At 52.1% G+C, this 17,541-nt stretch overlaps 1 protein-coding gene across 3 annotated transcripts in view; it reads left to right on the plus strand.

Annotated features, from left to right (window-relative positions):
- CNTFR (ciliary neurotrophic factor receptor) overlaps positions 1-17,541 on the plus strand; it is a 214,230-nt gene that overhangs the window by 2,696 nt on the left and 193,993 nt on the right. The gene's annotated exons all lie outside the window — the stretch shown is intronic.

Raw genomic sequence — 17,541 nt, forward strand, 5'->3', positions numbered from 1 at the left:
CTGTGGAACTGCTCTCCCTGGGTTAGGCAGTTCATCCCGAGCGTGAGTACGAGGGCTGTCTTCCAGAATTGCATAATACACACCGATCCCTTTGCTGCACAAACTCCCTGACATTTCCAGATCTTGGTGACTTCCCCCCCACTGCAATCTTAAAACCAGATTGGGACTCCAACCAGAGCGTGAGCTAATTTGTGCTGCCTTTGCTGGGGACAGAACCTGGTCTGCCTGTTTCAGCTCCCCTGGCTCCTCTGGCAGTTGTTTCTTAATTGGCTAAACTTTTTTGGTATAAAGATCGGTACTTCTCCTTCACTCTCTTGGAAAGCCTCTTTCTTCCCCAAGCCATGCTTATAGGCACATGCATAGGGTCTGTACTGAGCGCAGGTTGCAGAAAGCGGATTGCCTGCAAAGCTATTTGATTTCCTTTCCACGTCTCTTTGTGTTTTAATTTGTGGGGTAGTCCAGGAGGTCCTTTCCTCAGACTGCGTTTTGCTCAGGAACTTGCTGACTTTTGCTAGGATTTTCCTCGTTTAACTCTGACCGTGCCCACTCTCAGTGCACACACGTTGTTTACCTCTGTGAGGCACAGGACCCGCACATGCCGTTGCCGGTCCTGCCGGCTGTGTGTGCAGGCAGCGAGCGAGGCAGGGACACTGCCTGCTTCCTGCGAAACGTGCAAATATGTGGGAGCAGCCGTTCTTGCTCCCTGCTCCCTGCCCTGCCCCTCTGTGAGGAGTTAGAGCTTTGCTGTGATGGCTGGAGATGTGCAAGGGATGCTCGTGTCCGACCCGGCATCTTGCTGGGACCAGGTCCTGGGACCAGAGCTTGCTGGGGCTCACTGGGGAGGGTGGACTTTTCCGAGACGGGCTGTGCTTTTGAAATGAGAACCCCGTGCCTGGCAGACTTCTTTGCAACAGCCCTTTTGGGCAACTTCATCAGAGCCTGATGTTAGAGCAGGCCAAGCCACGATCTCACAATTGTGCGTTATCTTTGGTCTGATTTACCCCGAGAGGACCCGATCCTGCCAAGGCACTGCATCCCCATCCCCATGGAAGGTGCTCAGCACCTCCTGGACTTGGGAAGGAAAAAGCCCGGGTACCTCTCACAGCCGCCAAGCTTGTGTGCGTACACGTACAAATAAGTGTGCAGCCAAGGCTCAGCTTTGAGAGATGGGGCTGACGCTCTGAAGCCAGCAGCAGGAGTTTTGTGGGTGCGAGCCCCAGCTCCCAGCCACTCTCAGTTAATTCCCCGCAAGCCGGAGGAATGCATCCTGCTCCGGCTCAGGCTGGGGCTGGGTGTGCGCTTGGGGAGCCTGTCTCTCGGCTCTGTCGTTTATTATTGCTGCCGCTGCCATTATGCCTGACAAATGGGAGTTGCTGAGTAATGTGCTGTTTGTGTGTAAATATCTGAGTGCTCGCAGCTGAGCTCACTCCTGTGACTTTGCAGGAAGCCGTCTCAGCACCTTTCCCCCCCATGAAGACCTGAGAGTGCAAAGGCATCCTTCTGTGGGGACATTCCCACCGCTCTCGGCAGCTTTAGTCTTCGCTCTCTGCTGCTTCCCTGCAAGCGGGAAGCCTCTGTCCTCTAGGGTTAACGTGGAGGCCCGGCTGCTTTCCTGAGTGTGAGTCAGGGGTGGGGAAGGGCTCTGTGTGTGTGTGTACATGCGTGTGCGCACACACCTTCTTGGGCACGGAGGGACGGTTGCTCTGAAGGGTCCTCGTCCTAGGCAGAAAGAGTTTGGGGGACTGTGTGTTTTGATAGAGACAATGCACAACTAAGAAAGGAGTTTTATTTTGGGTTGGGTTTGTTTTGGTTTTTTTTGCCTACCTACTCAGCCCCCAGTTCCCCTTAATTTCATCCCATTACTGCTGAAGATGCTAAATTATTCCTTCCCATATCGTTTTCATCCCATTTGCAGATTAGCATCTGACTGCTTCTGTCAGTACTTGCTCAGCCCAGCTAGACTGATCGCAGCTCTTTTAATCTCCCCTTGTAAATCAATCCCTTCTGCCTCCTGATCATTTTTGTCACTCGTTTTTCTGAAATCCCTCCAATTTGTCCATTTTGTGTCGGTGACGTATGCCTGGCCCTAAACATGATGTATACCAGGCATGGCAGCGTAAGGGAAGGACACCTCCTCCCCTCCCACCCCGCTGGGGCTTGTGATGCTTTGTCAGCACTGAACTGAGTTACTTCCCCATTATTCTAAGCTATAGTCCCTGCTCGGTGTTGCAGAAGAAAGCAGCATACCCAGGTCAGTGCCCTGGGGAGAATTCCTCCAAATTTTGGCGATGAGTTGCCGAGGTTTGCTTGCATGCTGCTAGCACATGCTGGAAAGGGCTAGTGCTCTAGGTGATGTCCGTGGGGTGCCTCTCCTCACAACAGCTAATAGCTGAACAAGGAGGGTTGAGCAAAATAAGAGAGGGCAAGCTGCATCAGGGCTGCTGGACAGATGGGGAAACTGAGGCACGTGCATGGGCTCAATGCACAATTCCTGTGCTCCTGTCCAGCACACGCCTCTTGTTTAGGTGCTCCGTGTGTGGGGTCTGGGACCAGTTGCACCCATTAGTATTGCAGCCAGCATGGGCATTTTCCCAGGAGATAATGGACCTTGTCGCTTGGTCAGAGCAGGCTGGCAGGCAGGGATGCTGGGTTCTGGGCTGGTTTTGTGCGTTGCTTTTCGTGCTAATGGCCAGAGCTTGATTCCACAGGTGCTCTCACAGGGAAGAAACGTGGACTTTGTGCAAAGGCAGCGGCGTCTTGCATTCATGCACTTTTAAGTTCTGTCACCCCAAACCCCGAGCTCCTAGCACCGAGCATTCCCGTTCCCTGGAAGGGCACGGCCCTTCCAGGGACCATCTATTTTTAGGAGGAGTTGTATTCTGGACAGTGTCCACCGCAGATGCTCTCTGCCTCCTCCTCTTGGCCCCTCGCCAGGGACACCGCTTGGGCTATCTGCCGGTGGGGCAGATCTGGTCTGAGGCTCTGTGGGAGCGTAACGGAGGTGACACTGTGCCGGGCACAGGGACACTTGGGGGGCTATTGCTGCCCCAAGGGTGCTCGGGAGGGCCAGCGAGCTCGCACCGCCCTTCGCCTGAACTGTTGGAAATGGCATTTAACTGTGGTTTAGGTACCAGCAGGGCACGGTGGCGGCTTGGCGGTGGGATAAGTAAGGGCACTGCCAGGGCCAGGGGGTGCCCGGTGCCCGGTGCCGGTGCCGGTCCGTTCGCCAGGATGACACTAGGGGGCACGAGATCTGCTGGAATCCCTTTGTCGGGAATGGGGAAAGGAGGATGCAAAGCCGCTCTTGACCCTTCAAGCCCCCTGCATCATCCCCCCCTGTACATCATCCGCCTGCACGTTTTGCAGGAATCCGAGTGTTAAACCCCGCGGGCTCTCCCCGGGTACCTCGTCCTGCGGCAAGGGCAGGACGCGGCTCTCCGGAGGGATGCTGCTCCGCTGGATCTGTGCGTCGCCGGCCGTGGGAGAGCAGCAGGAGTAAGGATGGGAGCGCCCAGCCGGAAACATCTCCGAAGCGAGGAGGAGATGGATGCAGCCAGAGTGCCAGGGAATCTCTGGGGAATTTGGGAAATCCAGGAAAACACCTAGCATGGTTTTAATGCCTCTCTGGAGGCATTGTCCAGAGCAGGGATTAAGTTAGATTCAGGGCTGGCTTTCAAGATGCAGCGTATTATGGTTTCATTTTCTGCTGGATGTTAAGTTCACGTGTGGTGTCTCCTCAGGGTCATGTTTTCCCAAAACAGCAGAAACTTTAGAGAGTCTGATTTAATGAATGGTTCTGATTGATCTGAAACATGGTGTGTGTGTGTGGGGGGTGTGTGTGTATATATATACATATATATATATAAAATATATACATATGCGTCCATGTATATATGTGGGTAGGGTGCAAAGAATGTGGTTTTGAAGGTATCTTTATGCATTTCTGCATACATTCAGCTGTAATATTGTCTTCTGTCCTTAAAATCTATTATTCCAGCTGTGAATGCATGTATGTATAGTAAAACACTGTATACTGGAGTCTCTCTCTCTTGTTATAACAAACCTCGTGAAAAGCAAATAAAGAGACATTGTTCTCATAGCAGGCTTGGAAGGACTCAATATTTATCTTCTATGAATTTTGATAGTTTTTGTTCAGCATGTTTACAGTTATGATGGTGGAGGTTTTTTTGCCTATCTACTTAGAATTTTGTGCTAGTAGAAAACTGAAAACATTCAGATCGTTGCAGTTTATTCATTACTTAATGAAAACAGAAATCAAGCTTCTGGATTGAAATGTTGATGCTTGATAACATCCTGGCATATTAATTTCTAAATGGTTAGTTTTTTTAATGCCTTCTGTCGCCAGATACCAGGCTCCTTTGCTGGAGCACTGCTTCTCTTGCAAGCCCCCAGGCAATATTTTTAGTAGGACACTGACGCATCACAAATACTCCTGTTCTCCTAGAAAAGACTTTGCTGACTGTTGTTGAAAGTAGCACTAGGATGGCTAGAAATGAGAGATCAGAGGAGGAGGATGCCGCTGCCTCAGTGCATTTGCTTGCCTCTGATGGAGGCTTTGTGTCTGGCTGTGCGGGTACGTGCCTGTGCAGATATGAGGGCACTTCCCCAGCTGGTTTCTGAGCCAGGGCTGAGGACCAGGGGTTTGTTTATTTTGAAATACCTTGTGAAGTGGAAAGAGGTCCGGGAAGGAGTGCCAAGTCTACTTTTAAGTCAATTAGGGATCCTATGCGAAGGCGTGACATGGTTTGAAGAGGAGAGGGTAATTTGTCTGAAGGTGTTACCTAATTAGAGGGTATAGTCAGGGCTCTAATTAGCCGTGACACCCTAAAGATGTCATCGAAGACCTTTTGAGGCACCGCTGATCCGGCAACGTGGCTGTGAGCTGTCTGGGCAGCTTGGCCATGCATGGCTGGGGCTGCTGCCCTCTGCTTCAGAGGTAGCCCGGATGCTGGCGCTGGAAGAAGTTGTTTTTCTTCAGGTGACTTGGCAATGCCCTCTGGGGCTGCTGCCAGCATCAAGCGATGTTCATAAAGTTGCAGAATGAAAGGAATGCTGCAGCGGTTGGAAGAATGAATACTGTGTCCATTTTGTGGGAATCTCCTCTCTTTTTCCCCTGGGGGGATAGCTTTCTGCTGCTCCCCACTCGGGGGAAGCTAGAGGAGGAAGGCTGTAAGGGTGTGCAATAAATGATGCTGTAATGTAGTGGCGGCTGTGTTTGCAGCAGCTGGTGGAGGGATCGTGACCCCTCTCTTAGCATTGCCTTCCAGAGGGGACATGGGGTAAACTGAAATCTGGCTTGCCCAGACCTGGTTGCCTTTAAATACTATGCAACACATTCTGTGAGAGGGGAACTGGTGGGGGAAGTGGCATAAGAAATGCTGGGTGAGAGGGAGAGGTTGCTGGGGAGGCTTTGCCCCGGTGCAGGAAGCAGCTCACAACCTGGACCTCTGCTGGCCCAAACCTGGGTGGTGGGTGGTTGGCCCTCTCTGAGAGGAGGGGCTGGGGGCTGCTCCAGGGCTGCTCTCACTCCCTGCTTTTTATCCATCGAGTCAATTGGTATTTACTGTGTCAGTTCACCCCATCCTGTGAGGAGAGGACAGTATGAGTTGCCTGTTCCCACCAGCAGTGCTAAGAGCCAGTAGGAGCCAGGTGGAGCCAGGGAGTAGGCTAGTGGATGAGTGTGGAGAGCATGGCCCGCTGTCATTCCCAGCATCAGTGGGTGAAAGCATCCTCTCCTCCATCAGGGCTGAGGTCCCCACCGCTGTCCGAGCCCTCTGAATTGCCAGGAGGGTTTGAATCCAGCCCCTCAGCACCCAAATATCGCCCAGGGACAATGCTCATCTCTGGGAGTACCAGTGGATGGCTCAGACCTCTTTGGGGAGGAAAGAGCTACTGTTATTCCTGTTTTGATGGGAGGAGAAGGAGATCCTTGGGTCAGCTCTGTGCTTCATCAGTACTGTGAGCAGCCTGTAGGTACTATCACAGGCCCCCTAAAGCAAACACAAAACCAACCACATACATCCCTATGCTATCAGTTATCGAGGGATGTGCCTGCTTTTAATTATGTAGGTGTTAAGCCAGTGAATGCATTTTGTTCACAAAGTTGCAGCCTGGCATTTTCCTACTTCTCGTGATCTCTGGTGGCTTTCCCAGTCTCTGGTCCACAGGTGAGAATAACTTGGAGACTGGATGTAGTAACTTGCAGGACCCTGCCATGGCCATGCAGGGCTCACCCATCCCGCTATCCCTAATCCACGCTATTGCCATGGCTTCCCAGTTCTGCAGTGGAGGACACTGCATTTGGTGTGCCATGGTGCCATGTTACAGGTGCTGGATGGGAAGGTAGAGAAGGTAGCTGCTTTTTGACCACTGCATCTTCTTTGCTCCAGAAAGAACTTCTTTTGGGGTGACCACCAAGGCTACATGCTTCGCAAATGCCCAGCAGCACAGCTGTGGATGAGCTAGGCTGATCCCTGCCCCAGTCCCGTGCAGGCACAGCAGCTCTTGCATGCTGCATGGGATAATCTGTGAGAGGTGTAAAGCTCCCTTTGCTGGAGCTTTGCAAGCTGATCAACGCAGAAGGAGGGATCTGCTGCTCCTGCCTGCCTGCTTGGAGAAGGCAGGCTGGGCTGGCTTCCTCGGGGCTAGGCGCAAGCGTTCGCTTGTGAAATTAAATAATATTACATATAATAAAACAACCTTGTGTCTGCTTGGAATATAGGTACACTGTCTGCACCATGGTCCTTTTGTCCATGGCCTAAAAATGCTGGTGATAATGAGGACACATCCTCTCCTGTGGTTACAGCGTGGTTCCCAGATGCGAAGGGCAGGCAGCCTGTGCCAGACTTTGCCAATATGTGATTTACCCTCCTCTGTGGATCTGAACTAAGGCCTTGAAAAATAAATACATTAAAAAGAAGGAGAGAGAACAAAACGCTGCTGCTGCTCTGAGATTCGATAAAAAAAAAAAGCTCTGTCCAGTCCTCCAGGGTTCTCACTTAGCAAAGAGCTCTAGGAATAACAGCATTTATGGCAAAAGTGCACCCATGAATAACTGTGGGTTTGGGGAGGGCACAGTTTTGTTCTGGAGGCACCTAGATGAAGTGGATTTTGGATTTTTTTTTTGCTCCCAAAAGGGTGGGTTATTCTCACTCCCTGAATATGAGGCCCTTCAAAGCCACCTGGGATTGCTCAGCTTTGAAACCCTTGCCTAGCCTGTTCTCTCTCCCTGGCATGCTAAATGCCTGTACTGGTAGGAGGCCGTTTGATTTGGGAACCCAGCTGGGGGGTGGGGAGAAGTCGCACCAAACAGCGGCCGCTGTTTTTCACAGCTCTCCTGTGCCGTGGTGGTTCGGAGCGGTTTCCTCTCACCCCATACCCCGGACATGTGCGGGGCGGCTGATTCCCCACACGTGTTGCACAGACACGTTTCCGTGCTGGCTCTTTGTGCCTGCCCACCTATTTGCAGCTAGGGGAGCTGAAGCTGCTCTTTCTTGTGATTCATAAAAAAAGTCTCTCTCTGGATGGAGTTGTCTGTGCTTTTATTGACCTGGTTCCGGGAACGACAGAGGCTTTTCCGTCTCTTGGATGCATGATTTCTGCAAGGGCTCTGGAGCAGGGGCTGGCTCTTGCTGCTGGTGTGTTTCCAGTCCCCCTAACATGATTAGTTTGACAGGCCCATTGGGTACGTTGGCAAGTCTAGTTTTTATTTTGTGCATGAAAGTAAGTACTGTGACAGGGCACAGAGCACCGGCTAACGCTGAAACCTCTGCAGGAGGGAGCATATTGGCTGGACTATATTTTTGGCCATGCCACAGATGTGCTGTGCTACCTGGCAGAAACCCCTTGCCCTTTTGATGGGGCATTTCTGTAACATCTCAACTACCAGAACATTTTGGGGGCTTCCCCCTTTTGGCTGCAGTTGGAGTTATTTTGCCAGGAGAAGGTGCAGTTTGAGCTCTGTGAAACCCGAGTGTTGCAGGACATACCAGGCTTGCACCTGGGGACTCCCAGTGAAGGTATCCATCCTTTAGAAGTCCAGCAAGCTGCCATCAACCATTTCCCATCTGCACACCCCACTTGCTGGGCTCTGGTTTGGTGCACGTTGCCCTCTCCAAGCAATGCTGAATCACGCCAAGTTTTTGGGGCTTGTTTAGACAGAACAAGGACTGGAAGGGGACTTATTGGTGCTCCATACCCCCACTCTGCACAGTGCTTTTTGCTGTATAGACACATCTACTGCACCCTGGCCCACTTTACCTTGGATCATCAACTTCAGGTTCACCCTAGCTTCCTCCTCCGCAAAGCAAGGATGAAGAGTAACTTCTCCAACAGCCTTGGTGGGTCCTCTACTTCAAGGGCATGCAGTATTTGTGCTTCCTAGTTTTGGCACATCTTCACCTGCAGTCAGGCCAGCAGTGCTGTTTTTTCCAAGTAGGGCTGCCTTATGCACAGAGGAGAGCCAGTTGTGCACTGATGGGCTTGCTATCTCCCCAGCGCTGGCAGAGGGAGGAAGGAGAAGATGATGTGACTTGCCCAGGTCAGAGGTGTTAATGGAAAAAAAAAAGAGGGGGGGGGGGTGAGTTTGACTTTCCCTCTTACAATAAGGAATTGGGATGGTCTGACCTGTCTGAGGGTCTAGGACCCAAACAAGAGGTTAGGCTTATTGCATATCTGCAGTTAGGGTTGGAGGGTTCCCCAAGGCTGCTTGCTATAGTACATTACCAGGGTCAGCCTTTAACCTTGCCACCACCTGGGGTTGCAGGGAAGCATCACTGCCTGCAGAGAGGGGAAACTGAAACCTGGAGTGGCTTTGGGATTTCCTTGAGGTCCCAGAGCGGAGCTGGTGGCAGAAAACCAGATTTCTTGAGTTGCGCACAGCTCATGCCAGCTGCAGGACACATTAGTAAATACTCTGCATAGACCAAAGCAGGGCATCCGGCTCTCTGCGCAACGCTGTGTGCTTATCTGTCTGTCTGTCTCTAGTTCTTCTGGCAGCCAAACCCCTGAGATGACATTTAAAGGCTTTACATTTTTTCTCTCTTGCCAGTTCCAGATCAAATTTGCTGAGTTGTCAAGCTGAAGATGCTTTTCTCCTAAGTGCTGGCCCTGCAACAGCTCACCCTACTCCATCCCTGCCTTGGAGGAGTCCAGCTGGGTTCCTCCTGCCTCTGCTGTCACTGGCACTAACGCGTGGGGGCTGGAGCAACAGCTCTGCTGGTGGATGCACGAAGAGAAACAGATTTTAGCTTTTTTCCCTGTTGCTCGGGCCATGCTGGAATCAGCAGCAGATGGAATCAGGGCTTGCACTGAAAAAGAGGTGCTGGGATGGAGATGGCAATGGTAGGGACTTGCATGCAATGCCTTCCTCCTCCTCAAGCCTGCATCTGACCCTGACCTAGGGCTTAGTGGGGAGCATGCGTGCAATGAGCTGGTGGGTTCTCAGCAGAGTCCCAGCAGGCTGGGTGTCTGCCTTGAGACAACCAGGACGAGTGACACTAATCAGTACCTCGCCTGCTGGATTTCAGCAAGGAAGGCAAGCACTTGTCTGCGTGTGGTGAGTAAATTGCTCTCTTGTCCCCGGAGGCTGTCACTCCAACGCTTTGCCATGCTCTGCTGGCAGGGAGCAGCACCAGAGGATGCCTCTATTACGGCTGTCTGCCTTGGGGACAAGCACAGACACATCTCTCCAGCTGGAAGTCAGCTTGGGGAGAGAAGAAACTTCCCCAGAACACGCATTTGCAAGCTCTGGTGTGTCACAGTCCCTCCCAGCAGTCGCAAGCTTCTGCCACCGCATGAGCTGGGAGGAGATGTCGCTGGGCTCGGCACCCGTTTTCCTGGCATGAGAAGGGGACGGTGTCACCTCCGCTCAGGAGCGCCCGGTGCAGAGAGCCAGGGCTGGCTGCAGGTGCTGGAGCCATCCCTCGGTCCCAGCACCAGCAGCCAGGTCCAGCTTCAGTTCTCCGAGCATTTTTGAGGGCTTCGTGCAGTAGGGTTTTAAATCCATCCCTTCTTCTTGTGCAAGACTCCTCCCTGACCAGACCTGATGATAAAGTCAATCCTGACACAGCTGTAGTTTACTGGCTTTTGCCAGGTTGTCGCCTCTCTCTTTACACCCACCAGACCCTGCGTGGTGTCTGTTGGCAGCTGTCTCAGCTGTCCCTGAGCAGCATTTTCCAGGAGGGATGGCAGTTCAGGGGACACCACATAACTCAACAGGGTGATGCCAGTTTAACCCGGCCAATGGCCCTCTTGCAGCCCTGGCACTCACCACCATGCCCATGGAGGACACCAAGCAGCTGCTAGACAGCAGAGACACAAACTGACCCGCACCTTGGCTTTTAAGGGCAGAGTCAGCACACGTGGATGGAGCAAGGCTGTGACACAAGCCATTACAGTGTTGGCTTCAACAACCAGAAGCCCCAGGTTGCTCCTGTCACCTAGGCTAGGAGATGGAGGAATTTAATGATCATTCTAACTTCTTCCAGAAGTAGCTTGGATGCCTCAGCAACAGCCAGCTTTCTAAAATTGAAAGGAGGGGACTAAAACAAAGGACCTCTCCTTTTGCTGAGTCCTGGCTAGTTAACCCTTTCAGCCATAGTGTGCCCAGATGGTGTGACCAGGCTCCCTGGGGCTCAGGATCATGTCTCTGAAGACACCCTTGGGCACAGCCATGTCCACAGAGCAGCAGGACAGCACCTTCTCCCTGCTGCAGAGGTGGGATCTGCCCTAGGTAGAGCCGCTGCCTTGGTAGTGCTCCATTTCAAAGCCCTGCCTGCTCACTGTCCCCCCACAATTGCCGCTGTGGACATTAATTTTTCCCAGATTTCTGCTTCCCTTTGAATATCTCTGTTATGGATCATTTTCCTTGCATGTGTTAGCTGGTATTTTCCCAAAGCTGTATCTTGTGCTATTTCCTGCCTGTCTTTCTATGATTTCTCTTGCTCCCTCTTCTGTTATGCCTAAACCCACCTTGGTCTTTGTTTCTGCTCACTTTAGAGGAGAGTATTTGTCCCTCTTGTTCCAAAAGGTCGTAAGGAGGGAGGAGTCGGCCATTTAAAAGATGAGAAAACTTGTCCACCTGTGTCTTGCTAAGCACCTCCCCGGCTGGAGAAAAGTGACTCAAGTCCCATGATAGCCAGAGTGGGAGGATAAATCAGGTGTTTTGGGGGTGGGGAGAGCCTTGCAGGGAAAGAAGGGTTGTAGGGCAGGAGCAGGCTGCTAAGGCTGGCAGCAGTTTGCAAGGGCTGCAGGGTGAAGCTCCTGGCTGCAGTGATCGGTGGTAAGCTGGGACCTCTTGTATGGGGTGGGGGGGTGTGACGGACTAAGAGGTGATGGGGGTGTAAAAGGATGAGGCTGTGAGGCCAGGCTGGATAAGAGGAGTATCTACTCTGTGGTGTGTAGCTGGGGTTTCATGTTGCGGGGGGGCATAAAAGCTAGTCAGCTTGTCCTTTAGCAGTGTTTTTCCACAGTTCTCTGTAGCTTCCCAAGTGGAAATTTATTTTAGGCTTGAAGTTATGCCTGTGCAATCTATTCCTCTAGCTGTGTGTACTGCTCAAGTTGAGGCTGTGTGAGGAGTGTGCGATAACTTTTTTTGTGGCTCCTTGTTTAGGTCTTGCCTCCTTAATTGCTAGTTGTAGTTTTTATCTCTTCCAGCTGCTGCTCTTGTTTGTCTGTCCTGGAGGAGAGGAGGATTGCAGTAAGTGGGACAGGATTGCTGCAGATCCTCTGGCCCCTATAGTGTGCCCTGAGCTGGGGACAGAGCATCCCCAGTGTCGAGTCCTCTTGCTTTGCCCTAGTTCTCGTGCAGCTGGCTGTGCTGTGACACCTCCAAAGGGGGTGGGTAGCCCTGTTTGCAGGAGGATGCAGAAACAGCAGGGGGTTCTGAGAGGATGGTGTGGAAAGGGTGGCTCTTCCCATCTGGACTGATGAGCCCCTTTATGTACTCCTTTTAAAGATCTTGCTTCCTTGTACACTTTGTCGAAGGAGCAGGATGATGCTGCTTTTCCCAAAGCCCGGTGCCAGGGGACCACCACCTCATGCTACAAGCTCGGGAGCTAGAGAGTGGCTTAAAAACTAAATATATCTGCTGCTGCAGCTCTTGGCTTCTACAAAAATAAATCTTACGGAGGTAACTTTTTGCTGTGCAGTTCTCGGGGCTGGCTCTGCTGTGGTTTCCACTGAGATAGCATTTGGCTAACACAGCCAAACATGAGTGGAACAAGCCTGGAGCTGTACAGAAAGTGATTAAGATAAGGCAGGGTTATGATTTGCCTGTCTGATCCTGAAGCTTTGTACATTATTTAGTGTGTGTAGCAGGAGGTCAGTAGCCTCCTGATAATTTTCATTAGATTAGTCGGGGAGGATAATCACCTGCTCAGAAAAAAACAACTTGACACTGTCTGTTCAATAGTTGGGGTTTAACTGAAAATAAATAGTCTTGTAATTATAAAGACATTGTCAAGGTCAAGAGGCTCAAAGATTAACTTTCTTTTTTCTTCTGGTATGTTTACAGAGATCCTGCAATTCTTTGTGAGATTTTTTTCTCCTCACTTAAATTCAAACCGAGAGCTTCAGAGCTCTTAAAGGAAATTCAACACTTCCACAGCCGTGGACGTGAGTGGTGTTGCAATAGCCAAGTGGTGCTTGTGCCCTGCTGCAGCTGAGTGACCCCATGCTAATGAGCAGGGCACTCGCTAGCAAGCTGGGAGTGCGTGCCGCTAGCCCAAGCAAACCTAACTGGGGCAGAGATGCTCTTTCCTCCTCATCTCTGCTAATTGTGGGATGGATCCAGCCAAGAAGACCGGCCTGTGTATTGCTCCCTGCTATGTGGCAGAGGGTATCCCTCCTTGGGAGAGGTCAGCCCAGCATGGGTGCCAGCCTGTTGAAATGAGAGTGTGCATTAGCTCCTGGGGGTGCCTCTGCTGCTGTAGTTAGCTGCTGCTATCAGAGAGCCTAGGAAGGAAGAGGTGGGAGTGAAGCCGGTGCCCTAATTGGTACCAATGGGGTCTGCAAAGGGGACTCTGCTAAGCAAGCAAATAGGATATTAAAGCTGGGGTTGGTGATTGTGCACTGCTAAAAAGCCTACCCTTTTCTGCCCTAGAAGTGGCTGTGCTTGCTATTTATCTTCCTCAATTGCATGTAAAAATTAAGCCTGGAGAGATCTTTGTGATCTTCCAGTCTGGCCAGCTGCAGGATCAATGCTTGCTGGGTGAGATCTGGGCACGGCTTGCAGGTGCTCAGGGTAAGTTCAGAGCTGGTAGTGCCCCAAGTGATGGAGAGCTTGCTGTGTCCACGCTGGGCACTGTGGTACCTCAGCAGTATGTTGTAATGGCAGGTAGCCTTGCTTTGAACCAAGCAGTGGTGTGGAATATATGGGGGAAGCTCTCAGCTTGCTGTCCTGAGCTCAGCCGCGAGCCGGGAGAACTGCAGGCTGTGGAGGGGGACTTCAAACCTGGTAATCTATATGGCAGAAGAGGCAGCGTCTGCATGCTTGTGCCAGCTGTGCATGTGTCTGCCATGGAGAAAGTAAGCAGCTGATGTGGCCAGATGAGCTAGTGCGTTGAGCCCTTGCTGCTCTTGAGTTTTGTTCTTCGCCAGCTTAATGGCCCACAAGTGGGGATTCGTGTCGGCAGAGCTGGTGGGGCTCGTGCTCAGCGCATCTTCGCTAGGAATCTGCTGCTCTCGCTGCCTGTCACAGGCTTTGACGGATGCCCGAGGGAAAGCGAGGGCATGGCTCGGCCTGATGTGCCAAGTGAGTGATGGTGTGGTCTGATGACTGATGCCACGCGTCCTCGGCAAGCGCACGGGTGCTCCCTCGCTCTTCCTCCACGGGAGATGGGAGGAGAGGGGGCTGCCTTGACAGCTTGTTTTGAAAGCAAAATGACTCCAGGCCTGGATTCCTTTTTTTTTTTTTTTTTCCCCCCCCTCCTCCACCACATCATCTCCCCCCACCACCACCTTCTTTTTTGCTTGACAGAAAAAGCATAACTGGTCTTTGTTTAATTGGTGCTTTGTGCCTGTCTCCTGCCAGAACTCAGCAGAGAGGGGGCTGGCTGGATGAAAACGGCTCGAAGTTGGGAGGCTGTTGTACGTCTGGCCTGCATGTTTAAAATAAAAAAAATCGACTTTTATTCACCTTCCCACCCCCCTTCCCCCCCCCCCCCCCCCCGCTATGAGTTGTAAGCCAGTTCCTCACACAACAAAGCGGTGGATGCTGTGGTAAGCCCTGCTCCGAAGACACCCCATCAGAGGAGCCCGACTGACGCGGGGAGCGTGCAGCTGAGCACCAGCCAGACGGCACACCACGCGCTTGACCTTCTGCTGAGCCTGGGGTTTGGAGCATCTAATTGGTGTGTTCGTGTAAGGCTTCAGACCGTTTCATGATCTTACAAATAAGACCTGCCGGTGCCTGAAACGCAAAACCAACACGTCGCAAGTCAACTGGGGAAGTGCTCCGTACTCCTCCAGCAGTGCCGCAGCAGGATGAGCAGACCTGGCCGTGCTGCTTGTTTGGCAGTGCTTCCTATGTAAGCAGGGCAAAAGTAGGGTTAGAGCAGTGCCCCTAGCCCTCTGGGAGGATCCCTCCAATTGCCCTGTCTTGGTTTCCATCTCTGTTGAACATCTGTGATGACATGAGGCCAGGTAATGTCTCCTGGGGGGAGCAGGGAGGAAGTCCATGCCCTTGCACTGTCTTCGAGCTCTAATTCTGGCAGAAAACAGCATGGGGTTGCCTGCACTAGGAGACCTGCTGGAGCCTTTGCAGGCTGATCTCGCCCTGGTCTTTGCAGAACAAAAGCAGCCAGATGGTTTGCTGCAACATGTGGCTCATGCCTGGCTAAGTGCTTGTCCCTCCGAGGGGCTCCAGCTGCTTTCGTGGACTTCTGGAAGGGGCTGGGTATCTCCTAGTGCTGCTTATTCCAGCCCTTCCCGTTGGGGTGGTTGGTCAAGAGTCTTTCCTGGGAGATGGGGCATGGACTAAGTGTCCCCTTGCTGTCCTTTTCATCTGAATCTGTCCCTGTGCAAGGGGACAGCAAGAAAGTCCATTGCTTTGATTTTTGTCTTGGCTGTGGAGTTTGCAGGTGCTTCTGCCCTTCCTCAGCCAAAGGCAGGCGCAAGCCAGCAACTTGCAGCTTGTTCTGGTTCGTGGACGTGGCCTAGCCCTGCTGGGCTGTGCTTCTAGCTCCCTGCCTTGTACAAGCATAGGTGGCTTTTGGTGCAAACCAGCCCTGGTGCCTCAGCCCTGGGGCAGAAGAAATGGAGGTGATTGCAAGTGGCTTCACGGCAGTTGCTTGGTCACTTCCGAGGCATTGGAGCAAACCTGGTGCAGGTGCGATGCTTCTGTAGGTGTTTCTGGGGCTCCTTCTCAGGATGATGGGAACAAAGCATGAAGTGGCTTGTCTATGAACATTAGTCTGTCCCGTGGGCATCCTGGGGAGCGTTGCTATAGGTGATGAGCAGTGTTTTCCTTTGGGGGAAAAAGGGATCCTGGGAAGGGGCGTGGAGAAGGACGCAAAGAGGGGAGTATTTGCAGCTAGAGGGTGGTGGGATCTGAGCGGGGCGCATTTGCCCAAGGGAAGGCAGCTGCAGTGATGAGCAGGTGAGAAAGTGGGAGCCTGGAGGAGCTGGGTGCAGCCGGAGGGGTAGAGTGGTGTTACAGCTGATGGCGCTGGGCCAGGGAGGTACTGTGGTGAGCAGGTGATGGTCAGGATGAGAGTGTAGTTGCTGCAGAGGCGTCTGGAGAGAACTGGGAAACTGGCTCGTGCTGGGCTGAATTGGAAGTGACAGCCCAGGTCTCCATGAGGAGATGTCGGAGTGATACTGCTGCAGCTTACTTCGCACAGCCACCAAAGGGCTATGAGTGGGGTCTCCTTAATGTTTGGTAGGTGCTTGCCTACAGAGGAGAGTGGAAAGGGCTGGAGCTGGGTCCTGGCTGGACTGATGCAAGTCCAGGGTCACTTTACTGCCTGCAGTGAATGGTGCTGCTACGATGATCTTACCCCGCTCTTGAGATAGGCAAGGAGGTGAAACGCTATCTGTGAGAGACCAAAGCCCTGATGGGCTGCATGTGTTGTGAGAGATGGGGATGTTTAGATTGTGGACAGGGCTGGATGCCCAAAGGAGGAGGTATTTGAGGGAAGCAGACCCTTGGGGCTTGTTCCTTATTATATTTTCTATGGGAGCTTTGGACCCTTTAATGGGAGGGAAGAAAAAACAAATAGCAGCTCCGTCACAGTAAAATCCTAATCAGCCAAATCATCTTGTTCAAGACTGTCTACACTCTGCATGTAGGATTTTTCTTCACTTTTTTGGGGACTGCTCCAGGCATCCTCCCTCAGGGGTGGTCTTTCTCTCCCATCCACAGCCCTTCTTGCAGCCACCCAGAGCCTTTCCCAGCTTGTTCTCTGCTCTGGGCTGAGCAAGGCATTGATGCTGTGGATTGGGCTTGGTTCTGAATTTGTAAAGCCCATTCAGCAGATCAGTATTTCAGACCCTCCCCCAAGCTGGCTGTATGGATCTACCATTGTGGGAGAAGCCGGCAGTCAGTTTTGTGGGCCACTTTTCTCCTATTTTTAGTTCCAGGTCTGCAGTTGCAGGGCTCCCACCCCACCATGCTGGCAGCTGCAGTTTCCCTCCTTGGGGATATCTGGAGGAGAGCAGGGCAAGGTGCTCTAACCTGGTAGTTTAAGGGGTAATGCGATGAGTCTTTTCTGCTTTTTCTTCTGACCCTCCTTCTACCTGAGCTTTAGTTACTGTTTTCTTACCAGTGGAAAATAACTGGTATACACCTATTCTTAAGTTCCTGAGGAGTCTTAACCTTATTTGTAGGCTGGAAATACCATACTCCAGAGGGCAGAAATTGAGGGCTCCAATAATTCTGGCACTGCACTCTAGTCTCTGGGGAGCAGCCCACTGCTTCCCCAGGACAGATGCTTTGCTGGTGTCTCCTTGTTCTTGCTGTGATATGTGTGATGGACAGTGGCTCCTCTGCCCTTAGTCTGGGGACAGGGCTATGGGGAGAGAGAGGAAAGTGGGGAGGAGTGAAGCCCTCGGGCAGAGGAGTTTTGATTGGGAGCTTTCTGCACTGCACCTTGCCCTGGGGACCAATTTTCTGCTCCTTTGACCTGATGAGACCTCAACCTGCTGCAAGATCTTGCCTTTCCAGGTGGAGTAGGTGCAGGGGGCAGAGGAGGGGATGGCCCCCTTCTCCATCCCTTTTCCCCATCAGTGAGATTCAAAGCTGGGGTGGGACTCCCCCTTGCAGTGGTGAGTGGGAGCCCTTAATTGCCCCTCTTCCCAAGGCTTCTGTGTGTGTTAACAACCTGTAATGGGATGGGTTGTGTTAGCCTATTAAGCCCCAATGGGGTTCCTTGTCGACTTAAAAGTGTGAGGAATTTCACTCAACCATGTTAAAACATTTCCACCCCCTTTAATAGCTTCATGCATTGATTTAACCCTATGGCAGCTGGGGTTGTTTGCTGGGAATGGCCATCTGGCTCTCCCCAGCCTCCTGTCCTTCCT

The sequence above is a fragment of the Buteo buteo genome, chromosome Z (assembly GCF_964188355.1).
Source record: "Buteo buteo chromosome Z, bButBut1.hap1.1, whole genome shotgun sequence".
Lineage (NCBI taxonomy): Eukaryota > Metazoa > Chordata > Aves > Accipitriformes > Accipitridae > Buteo > Buteo buteo.